This window comes from Canis aureus, chromosome 22, assembly GCF_053574225.1.
Source record: "Canis aureus isolate CA01 chromosome 22, VMU_Caureus_v.1.0, whole genome shotgun sequence".
NCBI lineage: Eukaryota > Metazoa > Chordata > Mammalia > Carnivora > Canidae > Canis > Canis aureus.
Window position 1 is genome coordinate 40,376,344 of NC_135632.1, and position 6,761 is coordinate 40,383,104.

The 6,761-nt window shown below is 51.6% G+C and overlaps 1 protein-coding gene and 1 long non-coding RNA gene across 2 annotated transcripts in view; both read left to right on the plus strand.

Moving 5' to 3' along the window:
- CMTM7 (CKLF like MARVEL transmembrane domain containing 7) overlaps positions 1 to 6,761 on the plus strand; it is a 67,349-nt gene that overhangs the window by 56,200 nt on the left and 4,388 nt on the right. The gene's annotated exons all lie outside the window — the stretch shown is intronic.
- LOC144294040 (uncharacterized) lies at positions 1,901 to 6,620 on the plus strand. The gene is made up of 2 exons (XR_013361434.1): positions 1,901 to 3,982; positions 4,185 to 6,620. It is a non-coding gene; the product is annotated as an uncharacterized LOC144294040 (long non-coding RNA).

Genomic DNA, 6,761 nt, shown 5'->3' on the forward strand with positions numbered 1-6,761 from the left:
TTCTCTAGCAGGCTGCTGTGTGCAGCGATAAAACTGCCCCGCACCTGCCCCCAACGGACTGGCAGTGGAGCAGGGAGGCCCAAGGAGAAAGCCGAGTAGGAAGCCAGGCTAGTGACAGAGCTGGGATTTGAGTCCGGGTCTGGCTGTCTCCAGGGCCTGGCCTGTGATCACTGTCCCCGGGCCTCTGGAATGGCCAGGCAGGACTGGAGCGGGCCTACACCAACTGGCTTCCTCCATGGACAGTTGGCCCCCGCGTTTGCAGACAGGCCCAGAGAAGGAAACAAGTGTGCCTCTAGGGGAGGCCCTTGGCTGACACACTCCTTGTGCTTGTAGCCATGTGCTAGAATCTTCTCTTCCAGACACATGTACCTGCTCAGTCCTCCAGCCAGGATACTAAAATGACCCATTCCTTGGGACCCCCCCTCCCTCCCAGGCATCCTCCCCAGCATGAAAAGGAACTTTGTTGCCATGGAAACACAAGAGTCTTTGGGGCCTCTCCTCAGCAAGAGGAGAACATCCTGTGAACTCTCAGAGGTGCTTCAGGGGCTCACGCATGTCTGATTTTCTGTGCAAACTATATGTTAACCCCTGAAACCACACACTCCTGTTCTCAGTAGCAAACACTGACACTGGAACCCCTCAACCCCTCCCCCTCCTCACATCCCCCTCCCCCCACAGGCTCCCTGGCCTCGCAGCCCCTAGGTGAGGAAGACACCAAGCACATGAAGCAAGCTGCTAGAACCTGCTGTGGCCTGGGTGTCCTGGGCAAGCCAGGATTTCTCCATCCCTGCACAACCAATAAAAGCCAGGGAATGAATCCGGAGATGAGGCTACAACCCCAATGACCTTCCTCCAAATTGCGGGCTTTTCAAATTAATCCTGTTCTTATGGACCGGCTTTATAATAAGTATATATAACCGTAAACTGATCGTTTATATTAGTATCCTAGTTCCTGTTTTATATAATGGAGTTTCATATGATTTAGATTGAAAAAAAGGAGATTTCTCCACTTAAAAAAAAAAAAAAAAAGTTCAGCGCGCCCTGAGCGGAAGGGAGCTGCAGGCTGGGCACCGGGGCGCTGGGCCGGGCACCCAGGGGCTTCCCGGTGCAGAGCATCGGGAGGGCAACTGGAGCCTGTGGATCTTGTAAGGTGATGGGGCAACTGGTGGCTCGCTGGGGTTTTATTGCAATTTTCTGTGTGCACGAAAATTATGCAAATGAGAAAGACCACGGTTAACTCCACGCTGAGCTGTGCAAAAAGGGACGTGCCGCGGTCTGAGGCGCGCCCCTGGACCGAAACTACGAGCCGCGCTCCCTGCCGCGTCGGGGCGCTTGCGGAGCAGGCAGCCGCCCAGGGCTGCCCCGGCCCCAGGCCCCGAAACAAGGGCACGTCGGGCTTTCTGGGCTGAACACTTCCCGCGTTTCAGAGGCTGCGGAATAGACGCTTCGCGCAGAAGCAAACCGGGCCGGCGGCTGGAAGTCCGGGCCCCCGCTTCCTGCCGAACGCCGTCCCCGGGTCCCCTGCCGGCCGCCGCTCGCCGCTGGCCTCCCCGGGCCCGGCGCGAAGTCAGACCCGCCCCGCGGCCGCCCCAGCCCCTCCGCGCCTCCCGCGCGCCCTCCAGCGGCGGCCGGGCGCAGCGCGGCTCGTCGCCCACCGTTGGGGCCCGCGGGCTGCCCGCGCCCGCACCTCCCGTCGCAGCGTCGCCTCCCGACCCTGCGGTTCGTCACGTCCTTGCTTTCCTTGTTAGAGCTCAGCTGCGGCGCTGTGGACTGCTCGTAAGTGCATATGCTCACGGTAGCTATTTGTAATGAGATGGAACGGCCACCACGCCGTCTGTAGACTTGTGGGACTTCACTCACCGCTGTGACACCCTCCCCCTCCCCCTCCCCCTCCCCCACCCGCACCCCCCGCTTTACGCGACACTTTACATCCTCTCGGCCTCAGGAGACTCCGGATCTGGCCACCGCGGCAGTGCCAGCCCTGCAAGGGCTAGGACCAACGTTGTCATGGTAACCACACAGTTGTGCTCCAGGCCTCCACCGACGCCTGTGGACCCTCATGTGGGAGCTTTCCTGGGGACGCTGCCGGGGACCCCAGCCAGCACCCCCCACGTGCACCCGCTAGCGCAGTAGGGTTCCTGCCCCGGGGGTACTAGCGGGCAATGGGACACAGGAGTCAGGGGAAACATCTGTGCTCGTCTCCAGGGACAAAGTGTCCCGGGGCAGGTTTTACACCTCTTCTCCGAGGCAGTTCCGTGGGACCAAGGGAACAGTTGCGGTGGCGGCCAACTCGGTAGTAAAACATCCTTTTCTTTTTTAAACGGGGGTCGGGGCGGGCGCAGGGTGGGGCCGGGTCGTAAATCCTCTTTCTCTGGGCTCCCTCCTTCCCAGCTTGTCCCCGGCGCCCGCGGTTCGCGGTTCGGGTGGATCTGCGGGTACAAGCAGGAAATCCGTGGTGGCTGCGTGAACAGCCTTACCCAGGGGCGGCCTTGGAAGACGCGAGCGGGGGGCAAAGCACTGTGCAGGGCGTCTGATCATCTACTTTGGTGGAAGGGCCCAATGACAAGGTATAGGGCCCTGGGGAGAGATGAATGGCCAAGGGTCTGGAAAGAGGGAGACCAGTAAGTCCCCGAGGGGTGGGTGGGGCAGAAAGCCACCAACAGTCTCAAACAGGCAAGTGATCCGAACAAGATGTGGACTGCCTACAAAATAAAAATCCAGGGTGACGAGGCCACTGAATGCCAGAAAAAAAAGTGGCTCGGGAAAACAACCCGCATTTGCCCACATATTTTGGGATTAAGAGTCCACGGACGGGCAGAAGGAAAGGCCAGGCAGTCAGGGGGCAGTGAGGGCGCGGGAGCCGCAGAAGCGAAACCCCGAAACCCGGCGCGGAGCAAAGACCCGAACCTGAGCGGATACCCCCGGGACTGCACTAATTGGCAGCACGACAAGGAGGGACATGGGGTTGGGTGTCCGGGTTCAACGCCACCCTGGAGGAAGCCCCAAGTATCCCTCAACTTACTAGATACTGGCTGTAGTTGTGTGGCTGCGTGGGCATCTTGTTTTTTGGTCTGGACTCTGTGCGTGGCTCTTTGGCAAGAATCTGCTCACAGGACACACTCCCTGCGACCCCTATTGGTGGCTCCTAGAAGGCTCAGAGGCCGAGCCAAGAACGGTGTTCGTCCACAGAGCTTCCCAAGCATGACCTGGAGAGGCGCCTTTTCCTGGAAGAAGAGAAAGTACGTTGTCTTCTCCCACAAGGTTTCCTATAGCCAGAGGGCCACGCGAAGCTCCACAGATGCCTTTAAGTGGAACACCTTTGCCAGCCACGGGAACTGAAAGACCGTGGTCATGGCCATTTCCACAGTGCCTGACATTATCAAAGTGAATGAATGTGTTGTCATACCTCGTTCTGCAATCTACAGCATTGCTACTACTTTATTTTTAGATCTCCTTGTTAGGGCCGGGGGCAGGGATATGGAGTGAGGGAGCTGTCTTCACCTGACAGCATACACTCACACTGCTCTGAATTCCCCGGTGACAGAGCATCAGTGCATGGGACACAGCTAGTGTAATGTGCACTTCTGGTGGTTCTGGCAGCATTTCCATAATGGCTCCACAGAGAAAACTGCGTTAGTTGCATTACATGCCACCCAAGCACAGCTGCTGAAAGACAGATGGGCTTGAAATGAGGACGGAATCCAAGTGTCCTGCCTTCCAAGTGACCGTCTTGGAAGCCGTGTCACAGCTCGAGGAGCTAGTTTACTATCAAGTTAGAACAAACTGGGTGCCTGTGGCTCAGGCAGTTAAGCATCTGCCTTCAGCTCAGGTTGTGATCCCAGAGTCCTGGGAGGAGTCCCGCATCACAGCAGGGAGCCTGCTTCTCCCTCTGCTTCTTTCTCTCATGACTAAATGAATAAAATCTTAAAAAAAAAAAAAAAAAAAAGGACAAACTTTATAGTAGCAACCAACTACAGAAGAAGTGTCCCCGGGATCCCTGGGTGGCTCAGCGGTTTAGCGCCTGCCTTCAGCCCAGGGCGTGATCCTGGAGTCCCGGGATCGAGTCCCACATCGGACTCCCTGCATGGAGCCTGCTTCTCCCTCTGCCTGTGTCTCTGCCTCTGTGTATGTGTCTCACATGAATAAATAAATAAAATCTTAAAAAAAAAAAAAAAAAAAAGAAGTGTCCCCATACCCAAACTGGCTGCTTTGTACTTTAGCTATTGGAGACTGTACATCCCAAACCTAGGAATATTCCTACAGCCTCCACCCCAAGTCATCAGACATGTATTCATTTGAGTGAGGGCCCTCGCAAGGAAATTTTAGGAGCAATTCAGGCAGCTGTAAATGCCTTACCTTAGAGCCTCTGTCTCCCTCAGACCTTAAGAAACTACAGGTGTCCAACTGATCGCACAGTTGACTTGAGCCTTTAGCAATGAAAACTCCACTTCTGGGCCTGTGAGCTTTGGAATTTGATGGCTTCCTCTTCCTGCCGAGAGGCAACTGCTAGCATTATTGAGCCCTAAACCAAACTGATTCCCACTTGACATTCTTATCTGGCAACTCTGAACTAGATTCCATAGATGAGACAAGACCCAGAAAGTCCGCTCCTGAGGAGAAAATGGATCTTCTGATTAAGGGCCAAGCCCAGCCCCTGAGCCTTTAACCATCTTCACAAACAGGTGGTTGCCCACCCATTAGACAGAAATAGTGTTTTCCCTAATGAACTGCTGATTTAACCTACCAAATAAGCCAGGTGACAAGAATCAGTGATGAAAGAGCCCACCCACCTCTGAGGCAAGCAGGTCCTCCGCAGTGCTATCACCATCCAGGGGTGGTAAATGGTTCACGGCCCACCACAGTGGACACCTCATGCAATGGGCTGAACACGTGGGACTATTAGCCAGAGTGCACCACCCCAAGATCTAGTGAACAACATTTGCACACCAGCTCATGGGCTGCTACTAATGGCCTCGCTGTATGGTCAGGTGTTTGGGCCACCCAGGACCCGACTAGTGATGACGGAATACACTGAGTGCGGCCCCCAAAGAAATGCATAACTTTAATTACAGGCTCAATATTTATGTTACATACATGGTTATATGAAGCAACCACATCTAGAGAAAAGCACTTAGACAAACACCTGGAAAGTGAAGAAGGTGTTAAAACAGGATCAAGTAAAAACTACTAGGCCCTAACAGTGCAGTAGACGGGAAGAACTGACAGGCATTACTCAGGTGTCAGTATCATTCAGGAGGTGAGTAGGAGTACCGATTACTGTTGTTTCTGTAAAGTCAAATATGCACGGTACAAATGAGAAGGGTGTTACTGAAGAATTTTAGCTAATAAAAGTGGCAGGAATTACAGTCACCATTTTGCAACCTCTGATAACAGATTAAGAGAAAGGTCAAGGGATGGAAACTTCTAACTAAAAAGTTGACGGGAACCCTTATGGTGGGCGGGATCAGATGACAGCAGCCGAACCACAAAGGGATACAGCTAGTGCAGGCCTGCTGGAGAGCACAGGCTGCCTGGTAAAGTCCACAGCATCACCCACAAGAAAACCTTAGAAAAAGGACAAGACTAATCTGATTTTAAGCAAGCCTTTACAGATATCTTTGTTTAAAGAAAACACTGAGAAGAGAGGAACAAGTTAAATAACACAAGGATACAAATTATCCAGGATGTGAGAAGTCCTACAGGAGTCCACAAGCTATCAGAGTTAACAAGAGATTGCAGCAATAGTGCTGAATACAAGATCATTACAACTCTATCACAATCCCCTTCCACCATTCTAATTGGAATACTAAAAAAGATCCCATTCTGGATACCTGCAGAAATTAAGTATCTAGGATAATCTGACAAAGGATGTACAAGACTTTTATGAAGAAAACCATCAAACTTTACTGAAAAAAAAAAAAAAAAGACCCAACCATATCAGTGGAGAGTCTAGGTTCATGACAAAGTTTAATCATAATCACCCCCCCCCCAAAATTAATCTATAAATTCAATGCAATTGCAAGAAAAAAATTAACACAGGCTTTTTATGGTACTTGACAAACCTATCTTAAGATTTTATAGTAAAAATGAAAGTACCTCTGTAACCTCTCAATTTTACTGCAAATCTATAACTATTTTTAAAGAATCTTTAAAACAGGGGCCCCTGGGTGGCTTAGTCAGTTAAGCATCTGCCTTCAGCACAGGTATGATCTCAAGGTCTTGGGATCAAGTCTCACATTGGGCTCCCTGCTCAGTGTGGAACCTGCTCCTCCTTCTCCTTCCCTCCCCAATTTGCTCATACTATCTCAAATAAGTAAATAAAATCTTTTTTAAAAGACTTCAAAATAAAGAAGTGTCAAGAATAGAATAATTTTAAACTTGCCTTATTAGATATTAAGACTTTATCAAGACTGTGGTATTAGCCTAAGTATAGAAAAACAGGCCAAGAAAGCCAGCCTTGGACCCACACATATACACAAACCTGGTAAATGACAGAGGGACACTGTCTCTAGAGGAGCGAAGAGTCACTTGCTAACACGAGAAATGAGATGGCATGCAGTACTCACACCACACACAGAGATTGATGTACATTCAAGTATTAAATATAAAATGCAAATCTTTATTTTTTTTTAAGATTTTATTTGTTCATAAGAAACAGAGGCAGAGACACAGGCAGAGGGAGAAGCAGGCTCCCTGCAGCGAGCCCGATGTGAGACTCGATCCCAGGAGTCTGGGATCATGGCCTGAGCCAAAGGCAGACA